We start from the raw sequence: 14595 nt of genomic DNA on the forward strand, positions 1-14595 counted from the left end.
TTATTTTTCTAAGTTGAAAGAACCTTTGAGACTACTCCCTCGTTTTGCAGATGGGAAGACAGAGGGGATGAGGCTTATTCAGAGCTGCTGTCAGTCTCCTCCTATCTCCCAGGCCTGGATTTTTTTTTCTTTTTTAATTTTAACATTATTTTTTGAAGCTTAAAGTACATTCCAAGAAAAAAAATCCAGGACACAGAAAAAAATCACCCATGCTATTTATTCACTCTCACTTGGAGAAGCTGTTAGCTCTAATGACCTTTCCGAATTAATAAAATCTGTAAATGCTCAATTGTTTATTGCACACATTGAGTTATACCTCTAAGTGACTGGAAGAAACTGAACATCTGCCTGGAATATTTAGCTCCAGGGCTCTGCAGCCAGCAGTCATGCTTTGTGCCCTGGGCAGGGGAGTTATGGTTAGAATTCCCTAAGAAAGGAGGCAAGGCAATCCGGCAGCCATGGTGTACTCAGCCCTGAGGTAGAGCCTGTGGTAGACAAAAAATGTTAGCAATAATTGTTGCTTAGGGTTCATTTCAGGGACTTATTAGAAAAGGCCAGATTTTCAGACAAGAACATAAGATAGTACCTAAGCAAGTGACTGATTACCGGCTGTGGCATTCAGAGAAAGTACAAGTGGGAGGGATCTGGAAGGCTTGATGAGGGAGGTGGACTTTGATGTGGACCCAGTAGAAACAGTAAGATTAGGTCAGATGGTGGGCATAGGAAGGGGCTTTCTAGGCCAGGGGCATGAAGTGAACAAAGGGTAACAATGAGAGTGTCATAGGAGTCCAAGGTTCCCGGTGGAGAGAGCAGGCAAGGGACACAGGGATAGGCCTGGTTAAGTGGAGGGAGGCTGAGTTCTGAAAGGTGATGATGTTTGGACTTCAACAGGAACAGGAGAATCCTGTCTCTCGATGCTCAGACCCCTCTGTCTGAAGCCACATTGCACAAACATCATGCTTATGAGCCATGGGCTCTGATATAATTTGGCTTTCCCCACTGAAATCTCATCTTGAATTGTAACCCCCATAATTCCCATGTTCTGTGGGAGGGACCCAGCGGGAGATAATTGACTATGGGGCTGGTTTCCCCCATACCATTCTTGTGGTAGCAGGTGAGTTCTCATGAGATCGGATGGTTTTATAAGGGGCTTTTCCTCCTCTTTGTCTGCACTTCTCCTTGCTGCCACTATGTGAAGAAGGACATGTTTGCTTCCCCTTCCACCATGATTGTAAGTTTCCTGAGGCCTCTCCAGCCATGCAGCACTGTGAGTCAGTTAAACCTCTCTCCTTTATAAATTACCCAGTCTCAGGTGTGTCTTTATTAGCAGTGTGAGAAAATACTAATACAGGCTTCCTGGCCGTCATACTGTCCAGTATATACATCCTTGGGTCCTAGTGAGTCTCCTTGTCCAAGCTTGTGAATGACACGGGTCACTCTGACTTCTAAGATGAAGATGGACAGAAGTCTGGCAGAGAAACAGTGTGGAGGTGTATGCTGTGCTATTGTTGCAGGGGGATTTTTATTTTAACCATTTGTTAAGTGTGTAATTCATTGACATTAAGTACATTCACACTGTTGTGCAATCATTACCACCATCCATCCTAGAACTTCATCTTCTCAAACGAAACTCTGTCCCCATTAAACAATAACTCATTCTCCTCTCCCCGCCCAGCCCCCGGCAACTGCCATTCTACTTCCTGTCTTTATGGATTTGACTTCTCTAGGTAACTCATATAAGTGGAATCATACGGTATTTGTCTTTTGTGACTGGCTTATTTCACTTAGCATAATGTTTTGGAGGTTCATCCATGCCGTAGTGTGTATCTGAATTTCCTTCCACTTTAAGGCTAAATAAAATTCTGCTGTATGTATATACCATGTTTGTTTATCCATTCCTTTCCCAATGGACATTTGGGTTGACTCTGCCTTTTGGCTATTGTGAACAATGCTGCTATGAATGTGGATGTACAGATATCTGCCCCAGAGCCTTGCAGGAGGATTGAGCTTTAAAAAAAAAAAAAAGTGCTTCCAGCTTTCAAATGATCAGGGCTGATCTGCTGGCCCTCGCTGCTATAGCTCCACAAGGAGCAGCTTGCCAGCTTGCCACTGCCCGCGTACTAAGACCCTCCTCCCTTGAGCAGAGCTGCACAGTACTCTCTGCCAGGGACACAGATCAAAGCTGGCCTCTCGCGCCCACTGCCTTTCCCCATTCCGAGCTAAGCTGCTCAGTCTGTGCTACAGCCAGTGTCAAGGCTTCTTTGCCTTCACTTCTTATCCTGAAGTGCATCAGTCATGTCGCATTTGTTCCTCGCTGACGTAGCAAATGCTTTGTCCTCTTGCTTGGTAAATTCTTTCCCCCACCTTCGAAAACGTATTTAGCCACGATTGTAAAAGCCAAGTAAAGTCAGTCATGAGCAGTCTCCCCTCCTGTCTAAGGATCTTCCCACTTCCCTATTCCCTCCAAATATCCACGTATGCATCAGCAGCACTAAAGGGCATCCTGTCTTGAAACATCACTGCCTCTGGGCGTTAATTGCTCAGACTCACATTACAACACATTACAGCGGTGACACACTCAGGCGAAATGCAGGAGAATTCACAGTTCAGGTTAGCGTTGTCATTAACTCAAGTCTTTGGTGTCAACTCTCTCTCGCCCCGAACGTTCCTGCCTGGCCTTACAGTCAACCTCCACGATGCATTTTCTGGCCTTTGTTGGTTTGTGTCAGCTCTTGAACATTATTTAAATGTAGTTTGGGGTCCATGAATGCAATTACCATTGTGTTATTATTCAGAGCCAGATTGTTAAGATGCAGGCAGCTGTACAAGGAGATGCCCTGTGCTGTGAGGTCCAATTTAGGAAGGCCTTCCGAGCTGCACGCGCAGGGTTGCTAGGCAACCCCATGCTACAGAAGTGGAGGCCTCACTCCGGAGTGGGAAGAAGCCGGGGCGCCTTCAGGGAATTGGAGGCAGTGGTCAATCTGAGACTGGCACAGCGCCGGGGAGGGAGAGGGAGGTGGCGTGGGCCAAGCCCATGGGCCTGGAGGGGTGGGATCCTGCTAGGAGTGAGGGGCGCCCACCCAACTAGCACGCGGTGTGCCCGGGGAGGGGAGAGCTCTGCGGGGAATGAGAACACAGAGAAGGTGCAGAAGCCTGAGGTCGGCCAGGAAACCGCTGAGGATACCCAGAGCAGATGCTAATATGATTCTCCGTCCCTTTCTTCTCTTTGCAGGAAATGAGCAGATTTGCAGAAAAACTGGTGTCCTGAAATTTAAGACTAAGGCATCGGTGCTTGTGAGTATGGATTTTGCTTTTTTAGTTCTGTGGCTTAGCAATGTTTCTGGGAAGTGGGTGGATTTCCCCGTTAGGGGAAAAGAACCTGACCTGGATGGGATCGGCTTTCGGTTCTTCTGGAGGGTTCCTCCCTCAGGGTGGGGCTGAACCCAGGAATGTAAGGCATTGAGTTGAAGGAGGGTGGTTTGAACCCTGGCTCTGCCCTCTAAGAGGAGAATGTTCCTACTGGCTCATGAAACACTCACTCCCTTGACTTGATTGCTGTGCAGGAGAACAGGACTCCTCTAGAAAAAAGAGAGATGTGCATTTTTTTTTTACTTGGGTCCACAAACAGTTCGTACAATTCTAAGTTTCCTGCTAGGTTGACCCCCTATTCAGAACTGTAAATTCTCATAAAGGCCGTTTAACAATGTGTTAAACTAAGTGCAGTCACAGGAACCAATCTATTAATCCATCTGAGAATGTTATTAATCACCAGGTGCCAGGCATCACCTGGAGGCTCTGGGAAATCCACGAGAAGGAGCAGGCATAGGCTCTGTTTTGGAGGAGCTTTCAGTCCAGTGCAGGAAGAGAAGACACCTGCACATGAGACAAAGAACTTTATGACAAGGTGTATGCACCAGCTCTGGCTGGCATGGCCTGGGCAGAAATGCTAGGGATGGGAAATGGTTAGGGAAGACTTCCTGGAGAAGGAGAGGTCTGAACTGGGCTGATGGAGGAGGGAAGCTATTCCAGGGAGGAAGGAACAGGGCAGATGCCCATGGGGAGGATGGCATAGGCATGGGTCTGAGGGCAGGAGGGGAGAAGACGCTGGTGAGGTTGGACAGGGCCAGGTGCTGGAGGGCTTGGCATGACTTCAGGAATGGTCCAGATGCAAAGAATCAGGGTGGAATAAAGGATTCTTCATCTATGTAAATAAAATTTAGTTTCAGCCAGTTTGTTGGCGACTCCATGACATGAAAATGGCTGCATGAATTTTTCACCAAACTTGAGGTTGTATTTGAGATCAGTCTATACACTGAGTAGATTACAGGAAATTTACATTGGAGATCTTCCCTTTGTCTCAGAGAGAGAGAGTGAGGGAGACACAAAGAGAAACGAGAACGACAGAGAGAGAAGGAAACTTCTCCAGACAGCTGCAGTCGAGGGCTACCAGAGCCTTGTGAGACCAGTAATGGGGTCACATTCTGAGCTCCTAGTGGACAGTCACCATTACAGCACTCCCAACTATCCACCCAATTTTTCCCCGAGCTGCTTCTCACACAGGGAGCTCTGGATACTGTGCTCAGGATGAGGGGTGGCTGGGATTTATTTATTTAATGATGATTAATTAATATATGTTCCAAGCAAGCAGGAGAAGTAGCTAGTTCTAAATCTCTATCACAACAGCCAGTACGCACATAGCATGACCAGTTCACAGCACACTTGATGGTATTGCCTCAGAGGTGCTTTACAAAGGCTCTGTCAGGTATTCCCATTTTGCAGATGAAGAAACTGAAGCCCAGAACCATTCAATATTTGCTCTAGTTTGCTCTGCTAGTAAGTGGTAGAGCTGCCTAAGAAGTTCACGCTGACTTTCCGCTGCACGTAACTGGACATCGCTCTGATGATGCAATAGGCCTTTTTGGCTCAGCTCCTGCCTCCTGTTTATTCATCCTGGTGAAGAAGAGTAATTGTTGTGCTGTTCCATAGGGTCTGGTTGTCGGAACCCTGTCTGTTCTGGATATTCATGTTTTGCTATTGCTGGCTCTTGTGGACTGTATGATGTCAGACTGGTGGTCTTCAGCAAGGCAGGAAGGTGGTTATGGTGCCTTCAAGGAGGAAGGCACCTGGGACTTGCAGCTCCTGGGACAACCCTCTGAAAAGATGCTGGAGGGTTTCATTTGCGCTACTGGCAACTGACTTAGGTTGGGCTTGCTAGAAGCAGAGCCTGAGACAGGTGTCAGTGGCATGTCATGCAGCCAGGGAAGGCTCTCAGGAAACGCTTGTCAAGGAGGGAGGGAAGCAGGATAGAGAAGCGGGAGCTGAGTGAGAATGTGGTCTCAGGGCAGGTCTCCTTGGGCTTGGTCCATGTCAGCTGCACTGCAGTGATGTCTGACTTGGAGGCTGGGGACAGGGCTTGTGCGTCCCCTTATTTGGTCAGCAACTGCCCCAGAGTCTTGCTGGTGGTCCCGCCTCCAAGGCATCACCTCAACCAAGAGCAAGGACCTGAGAATGTCATGAGTGAAAACTGTGTGCCACACTCAGCAGCTGGGAAGTGGGTACCCCCAGCAGGTACAGAGACCTGGGCAGGGCATCAGTTGCATTTATTCTCATGCCTGTGATACCACCATTGTAAAGACAGCCAAATGTCATTTTCACTGACCTGGCAGTAATTTTCATTGCAGTAAGGTTGTATTTTGGGAGTATAGGTATTACAATGGAACTGAGTGCCAAAGTCTGGTTTTCTCAGTGGAGTGTTTAAAATGCATAAGAACTTTACAAACGTTTTCAAACTCTTTAGGGTTGTTATATAAACAATTGATATGAGAATTGTATATTACTTTTACTTCTAATTGCAAATAATCAATTATTTTTATTTCTAATTGCAAATAATTATTATTTAAGCAAATTACACAGTTTGAGGAACTGCACGACAGCCTCTGGAATTCCCAAATATTTAAAATAATTTAAAATGTCACTAACTTCACTATTTAGTGCAAATGATTGAGGTCTCCTTGCATGTATTACCTGAGGTGATTTGCATATTATTTAATGACTTACTGAAATATGTATTGTTTCCAAAGTGCACTTAGATTTCCTGTATTGTCAGCACCATGTGAGTTTTCACTGTGGTTTCCTTTTATGAAATGATTTGACTATGATTTGGAGGTACTTTCTCAACACAGGATCTGGTCCAAGACAGAATGGGTTCTTTTGGTGGTAAGCCCCCTCTGGTAGAAGGGGCTGAAACAGTAGCTAGGTCATCTGTCAGCACAGTTACACAGCTGATCCACCCTGCCTGACAGGAGGCTTAGAAGACGTCTAAGGTCCTGTCATAGCTGAGTTGCCTCTGTACATCTTCGGTATGATGGCCTTTATAGGCCATTTACCTCACTTGAAATCTAGGCTGTGGGGCTCACACTGGGCACTTAACTTCTGAAGTTTGGTGTTGAAGGCTTTGTTCAATGCCTGTATACATTTTCCAAACTGAGCTTATTTTGTAATCTTGTAGGCCTGGCAGATATGTTTTTCTCTTGCAAGCAAGCTCCCTTCTTCCCATTCTCCTTCATGTTTACACTCTCTCTCAGGTTACAAGAAAATCCTCTAACTTGTTCATGACCTGTTCCAGCCCCAAGACAGATTTTGGTGGCACCCCCATGAGGCAATGAAAAAAAATCTCATTTCTGTTCAAGAAATAGAATCATTATCTTGATTGAAATAATATCTTTCCTCAACCTGCAACCAGATAAAGCATCAAATTGGTGGAGTTTCCTTATCACTGCACAGAGTTTGCAGGACACAGAATAATGGCCTGTCAGCTGCCTCTGGTGGGGTGGGTTCTGTAATACAGAGCCCACAGCACTTGGCCTGGTTTGGATTATACTGTGTCTGGTGCAATGTAAAATAATTCAATTAATGACAAATATCATTATATTAAAAGAAGAAGGTAGCGTAGAACCTAAAACAGAATAAGCAATATTGTTTTTATTAGCCGCATCTTACATGCATAGGCAATGGTGGGGGTGACTGAAGGTTACAGATGTTTATATCCTTTTAGGATGTGAGCGCTCTGGAACCCTGGAACCCTTAGGCCTGAGCTTCCAAGGCTTTGGGGGGAGTAAGGGGGTGACTGGGCTTGAGAAGGTGGACCAGCTCCTGGTTTTGGATAGCAAACAGGACAGCCAGAGGCCAGCAAGCCGATATGTTTGGGAAGAAGGCTGAAAGCGCTGTGGGTAGGGAGGCAGGGGGTCTGGATTACAGTCCTGATTCACCGTCACTGTCATGCAGCTTTGGGCTCTTCACGTCTCAGTCTCCTCTTTGTTCAGAAAGGACAACATGGGGTGTGAGGAGAAGAAGGTGAGGCAATGTTTGTGCAAAGCCTGTAGTACCGCCTGTACCTTTGATCCTTCCTGTACCTCGTCCACTGAGTGGGGAGGCTCTGCTCCAGCCCAGGCAGGTCTGCCAGGTGGTAATATGCTGACTCCCACAAACATTCTTTTCTTATGCACCGCTCAACTCACAACACTCCTGCTTGGAAGGTTTTCTTCGCCTTAGAGAGCAAGGAGGTAGAGTGGAATACGAACAGCATTAGCTCAGACTCCAGCCCAGTCTAGTCCAGTCCTCGCTATCTGCTTTGCCCCATGGCTTGGCCTCAGTTCCCTCTTCTGTGAAAATAAAGGGGTGACTCAGGGATCTCAGGGGCTTACCTTTCTAAGCAACTACTCTGTGACAGGCACTATTTCAACCATTTTACAATTATTAACATAATCCTCACAACAATCCTGTGCATTAGAAACTTATACTATCTGCTTTTTACAAGGGAAAGTAACAGAGAGGTTAAGTAACTTGTTCAGGGTCACACAGCCCGTAAGTGCTAGAATTAGAATCTGAAGCCCAGCAGTCTGGTTAGAAAACTTAAAATGGACTGCATCAGGACTAAATAATACAGGTCAAACAGCCTGGGCTTTCACCAGACCCTAAACCATAATCCTATATTACAGAGAAGTAGTAATAATAATTGCATCTTTGTGATGTTCTAAGAGGCCATAGAGGTTGTTCCTATGCTAGGTTGGAGGTTGAATGATATTCTGACCAAGACACCTGATCCTAGTAGCTCAGATCTCTTGCCTTGAATCCCACAAAACTGTGGCTAGCTGAATATACACTGTAGAACATCAAGGTATGCAGGCCCTGCCCTCCCACTTACTTGCCCTCATCTGGCCTACCCCCCATCTCCTGGCAGGGCCCTCCTGGGCCCTTGGGGCTGTGCTGTCTGCCAAGACTTCCCCAGAGAAGGAAACCATCCCTTCCAAACACTGCCCATGCCTGCTTCACTTCCCTCTCTCCCCCAGGTGTGGTGTAAGTGACATGAAAGCTTCTATCTCCAGAACCTTGTCTTCAAGAGGAGTGCTGGCCTGTCAGTGAGCGTGCCTGATTACCATGGTAATCACCAGCAAATGGTGTGATTTTATAATACATTTCCATCTGAAATATGAACAGGTGTGCTGGGGAAATCAACGTTTATCAACAAGATAGGTCTAGGGAGATTAATATTGAATTTAGGATTGCTCAAGGAAACAAAAGGAAGGAAGAAAAAAATAAATACCTTTCTTTCAGTCCAGGGCCTTCCAGCCTGACTTCTGACCATTTCCCCAACAGATCCTCCTTTTCTGTCCCTACTGAGATGGTCTCCCGCCCTGGCTTCCAAGCTTGTCATTCACATTCCTCCCGGCCCTTCCCTTTCCTCTCTCCTTCTCAGTGCTTATCCACCTGTCCAATCCCACCAGCCCTGAGAAGCCCTCCTTTGTCCACTCAGCCCACAGGAATCTCTGCCTCCTTGATCACCTGCAGCCTCCAAGTTCCCCACATCCAGTGTTGGAGTCTTTCTCTGCAGCTGGCTGGGAGGCCTCCCAAGTGACATCCATTCATCTGCTGTATAACTCGGCCACCAGGCACAAGCCTCACTCAGCCATTCAGGATCCCTTATTGGTTGGGGACTCTGGTCCCATCCCCAGTCCTCAGAAAAGACAAGCCTCCACTTAGCTTAGAGCCTCTCTGGTTACCTAGGGGCCCAATTGAAAACATCACCAGGACACCTCTGGGTGGCTCTAGAGCAGAGTGCCACAGCCAGATTGCTTTTTTCCTGCTGGAGAAACAGAATTCTCTGCATTGTGGTATTCTTTCCAGAGGTAAAGGCAGCAGGGGCATCCAAGGATACAGCAAGGCAGTTTTGATCTTTAAGCCTCAGGGTCCCTGGCATTGTCCCCTCCACTCGCTTCAAAATCAGTCCTAGCTCTGGGTATGAGAAGCCACACTCCTGGGACCAGGAGGAGTCTTCCTGCTGCTCCAAGGGCACCCTTGGTGAGGGAGAGGCAGGGCCCAGGCAGGGGCAGCCTTGCCCAGAGGGCCCTGGCACAATGGCACTCATGATTGGCTCCACTGCTTTGTCCTGGATCTGTCAGTGTCTCAGACACAGAGCAAGCAGGAGAACGGAATGGACCTGATAGAGGCTTCCACATGAAAGACCTCCGTCTTCACTTTCAAGTAGACAATGCATCAGAGAAGTTGCCAGACCTGCTCTGATGATGCGACAGGCATCAGCTAATATTTTGATTTTAATAGAATGAATAATAAAGAGCCCCAAGCGTCTCTCAGAACTAATTTTGAAGAACATATTCTGCCACATGTCCCTCTAGTTGGATCAGGCTCCCAAAGAGATTGTAACAAAAGGTTTAAACCAAAAAAAGAAAGAAAGAAAGGTGTTCCTCCATCAACTTTTCTCTCTTTTAATTTCCTTCTTGTAATGCTTCTCACAGAACAGTAACTTATGAAAAGATGAAATGAAGTTGGAACAAGAAGCAGCAGGCAGAAGAGGCCCGACATGGTAGCCCTTGCTTTTGTTCTGCAGTGCAAATGGCTTCGCGGCAGATGCCCTCCCTGAGCATGGCAATGTGAAGCCTCCCGTGCAGACAAGTACCAAATACATTTAAGGGAGAGGGCACTGCCTTCTGCCACAGGGGTCCACATGAGCCAGGGGCCTGGCAGGAAACAGGTGGCAAACTCCAATTCATAGATAATTTGGAGAGTTGAGTCCAAAGGCCAGTGCAAGGTACAGGAAACTCACAAGACCCAGTGCAGTACCCCAGGGCTGTGAACACCAGGGAGCTGTTACACCCAGAGGCACTAAAGGAACAAAGAGGGGGGGGGCTGCTGGAAGCAGAGACAGTGAGGGTGGGGTGGAGGGGCCACCTTACGGGGCCTGTGACCTCTGGTCAAGGGATACAGCCGGTCTGAGGCCTCCCTAAAGAAAGGGATACAAGGCATTAAACATCCCAACCTCAACCTCCCTTCCTCCAGTCTCCACCTGGGGCCCTACAGACTGAGCTGATAGGAGGCCAGAGGCAAGGGAGCCCATTGCTGTGTCTGCAGGGGTTGGCTTCCAGGAGCACAAGAAGAGTGGAGAGTGGGGCAGGAGGGGCAAGTGGAAGACCACAGCACAAGCCTCGGCCCCAAGATGAACCCAAGTTCTCAACAGGCCAGGCCTGACCTGAGGGCTGATTTCAGGCCCTCCAAGAAAGTCCATAGCTCACAGACAGACACAGAAATACACATGCACACACACACACATGCACACACATGCACATACCCTCCTGGTGACCAGGGATTATAGTTCCTTTGGCCAGGAACAGAGGAATGATGTCATTGTCACAGAAGGTTCCCCTGGAAGAGGAGAGATGGGGCCATAAATGAATCCATACTGAAATGCCACCTTGGGTCCCTTACTCAGAGAAGGAGCTGAAGGAGGGGACTAGAATAGTTCTAGCAGGGTGCCCCAGGAGTCACCAGGAGGGTGCCTTGAAGAAGTGCCAGCCAAAGGCAAGTGGTCAAGGCAGAAAGCAGGAGGGCCTGAGTTCTAGAAGCTAAGTCTGAGGGTGAAGCAGGAGGGTGAGGGAGCCACCTGGCTGGTGGAAGCCACCCTCCAGCTGGCCCTTCTCATCTTTGGCTCCTGGTCATGCTCAAGGCCACAAGTGGCTCTTGGAAATGTAGACAGCTCTCAGCTCTATGACCTGAGGGATTTATGCTGATGAAAACAACACCAGTGAAGTGATCGCTCCAGTAGATCCAGCCCACCCTGTGTGGGGCCTAGGCCAAGCACTTGCAGGCATCATCTCTTTTCATTGTCCCAAGACTATGAGGTGGGTATAGCACCAGAGAAGGGAGCAGAGGCGTGAGAGATCAAGTCACTTCTCCAAGGCCGCACACTGAACCCAAATGGTTTGATTAGGAACTCCTCCGTGGCCTGGCTGCCTGCTGGCAGTCCCCTGACTGAGGTGAGTCCATTCCTACAGAGAAGAGAGCATCTTTCAAATGTTGGAACATACATTTACATTTTTTATTTGGGAAAAAATTTAAATTATAGAGAACTACAAACATAAAAATAATCCAAAGAATACCCTTATATTCTCATATCTCAGATTCACCTGCTGTTCATATTTACAGCACTTGCTTTATCATTTGTGTTCTCTCTTACACACACACACACACACACACACACGCGCGCGCGTTAATGGTAAATTCACCCCTACATACTTCAGCATGTGTTTCCCAAGGATAGGCATATTCTCTGACATAATTGTAGCATGCTTGATCGATACATTTAACATGTATACAACACTTTTGTCTAATCTATCCTTCGTATCCCGATTTTGTCAGTTAACTTCCTACTGTTCTCCCCAGCATTCCTCCCTCCGGTAGATCTCATCTAGGGTCAGATATTGCATTTAGTTGTATCTCTTTGTCTCCTTTAATCTGGAACCTTTCACAGCCTTTCTTTGTCTTTTATGACATGGACATTTTGCCCTCCACTTATTTGTAAGACAGTATTCCTCGTGTTGAATTTGTCTGATGTTTCCTCGTGATTAGACCCAAGTTACGTATTCTTGGCCAGAACCCTGCATAAGCCCTCTTGCTTCTTCTTGGGGAAGAATCTTCATCATCAGGAGGCCCTCTTTGGTGATGTTCATTTTGATCTCCCAGTCCAGGCAGTGTCTCATCTCTCCGTTATAGCATGACTGGGTTTTTTTCTCCCTTAGAAATAGCCAGTGGTCTATGGGGAGACATTTTAAAACCATGCAGTACCCTGCTCCTCACTGGTCTCTCTCTTGATGTAGCACCCATTGATGACTCTTGGCTCATCCAATCATTAACGTAAGTTTGCAAAATGATGCATTTCCAACTCCAGCACTGCCTCCATGCTTGCCATTAGGCCTTTGGCATTCTACTGTAAGCAATAGAATGCATTTATTTATTATCTTCATAGAATGATGAACTCTGATTTTTCCAGTGATTTCGTATTTGATACACCACTATCCCTATTTGGAGTATGTTCTTACTTTCTAGTATGAGAAGAGGTTTCCAGGCTTATCTTGTACCTACCTGGCACCAGCGCTGGAATCAGTCATTTCTCTGAGGGGCTCTGGTTCCTTTGAGCGGGGAATGGTATTATACACCCAGAACTGGATTTGCTCATTGCTGTATGTCTTTGCACCTTGGCTCTTTCAGGGGACAAAATTAGGAAATACTTGCATCTATACACCTATACATCCACATGCTATTCATCCACATACACTTACATATTCGTATTTTAGAAATCATGAATCCACACCAATACCTCCAATTCCAAACCACCTCAACAGGGTTGTTTCCTGCCTTCCCCATCTCATAATTACGTGTCCTTCTTCAGCAGTAAAACGTGGGCTCCCCAAACTGTCAACAAAATTCACTCATTTGCTCATCCTATATTACATCTAAAATATTCTCAGAATTGTTTCACCCAAATCACTGTAACCAACAAACCTCCTTCCCCTCATCCTCACCTTACCATGCCATGTTCATAAATTACTAGAATAATTTATGAACTTTCTTTCCTGATTTTTTCTGTCCTTCGGTATGGTTATAGTATTTATTTGAACTACAATTAGGTTCCTTTTTATCTTCAGTTTGAGGGAGTTTTTTTCCTTCCCATTTTTATTAATTTAATTTTTAAAAATGTGTAGGACATTAACATGCTTTCAGAAGTCAAACTATATAGAAAGGTATAGTTGGAGATATGTCACTCTACTCTGTAGCCCATTGCTTCCTTATAGGTAACCAATTTAATTGTTTTCTGCTTACATATTTATTTATTTGTGTAAAGAGAGCAAAATTATATGTTGTCTTATTTCCCCTTCTTTCTTACAGAAAAGGTAGCATTCTATATATAGATAGGTAGGTAGATAGATAAAGATTTAGACATATTTACATTTTACTTTATTCATTCAATAATATATCCTGGCAATCACTTCATATCAGTCCATAGAGGTCTTCCTCACTCTTTTTTACAGCAGCATAATAGTCCATGGTGTGTACGTATCATGGTTGATTCACTTGATCTCTTACAGATGACCACTTAGGTAGCTTCTCGTATTTTGCAATTACAAATAATGCTACAATGCTTGTGCGTGTGTGTTTCATGTGGTTGCGGTTCTAAAACTGGGATTTTCAAGTTGAAGAGGATGTGGTTTTGTTAGTTGTTGCCAGATTCCCCTCCATGGGGTTGTGTCAGTTTGTGATCCTATTTTCCCACAACCTTGCCAACACACACTATTGTCAAGTTTTTGAATTCTTGCCAATTTCATTGGTAAGAAATGGTATCTCAGTGTAATTTTAGTTTTCATTTATTTTATTATGAGTGAAGCTGAACATTTTTTCATATGTTTAATGATCTTTTTACTGTCGCTTTTTGTGAATTGTCTGTTTATGTCTTTTGTCCATTTTCTGTTGGGTTTTTGGTTCTTTGTCCCTCAATTTTTAAGACTCTTTTATATACTAGTGATATTAGCCCTTTGTCTGATATATGTGACAAATGTTTTCTCCCAGTTTATCATTTGCTGTGACTTTACTTATGGGATTTGTCATATAAATTCGTTTGTATAGTCAAACTATCCAATCTTTTCTTCTTACAGCCAGGTTATAGAAGAATTCACCCATGTGGAAACATAATTTTTATGGCTATACAATGCTAAACCATAATTTTCATATAGATTCTCAAAGACGAATTGGAATCTCAGGCTGATGGGATGAAGGACAGAGGAGGGCAGAGGGGCAGCCCATTTAGAAGTTGAAGCAAGTCCTGTTGATTTTAGGATGGGGAGAGGGGACAACTGGTCTCTGCCCTGTAGTGATGGACATTCACACGAGGCATCAAGACCAGTCCTTGTGACACAGTGCAGTGACAGGACCCACAGGGAGGGCTGTGACTTTGGAGGAGGGAGAGGTCCTTTGGGTTGGGCATTGAGACTCTGGGGCAGGGCCAGGACTAGGATGAGGCAAGTGAGGGACTCTGTAAAATTTAAGGAGGTGCTCACTCTCAGAGGCATGAAAGTGCAGGCCTGGCACCTGAAAGCAAGTGCCTCCTTAAATGTGCTGCCCTAGGGCCTCACCTGCCTCCCGCTGCTGCCTATTCTTCCTTGGGGAGAAGAAGGACTTGCCAGGCCTTGGAAAGATACGAGTTGAATGGATGGGAAGGGGGAGCGTATCACAGACCCTGAGACTGTGAGT

General features: G+C 46.0%; 1 protein-coding gene across 5 annotated transcripts in view; it reads left to right on the top strand.

Moving 5' to 3' along the window:
• ZBTB7C (zinc finger and BTB domain containing 7C) overlaps window positions 1-14595 on the top strand; it is a 372622-nt gene that overhangs the window by 218096 nt on the left and 139931 nt on the right. For all 5 annotated transcript variants that reach the window (XM_012440874.3, XM_064379204.1, XM_012440875.3 and 2 more), the window contains one exon: window positions 3233-3294. The gene's annotated coding sequence lies outside the window, so the exon portion shown is untranslated. The remainder of the gene's footprint in view (window positions 1-3232; window positions 3295-14595) is intronic.

Source organism: Aotus nancymaae, unplaced genomic scaffold, assembly GCF_030222135.1.
Source record: "Aotus nancymaae isolate 86718 unplaced genomic scaffold, 86718_ANA_hifiasm-v0.15.2.pri h1tg000020l, whole genome shotgun sequence".
NCBI lineage: Eukaryota > Metazoa > Chordata > Mammalia > Primates > Aotidae > Aotus > Aotus nancymaae.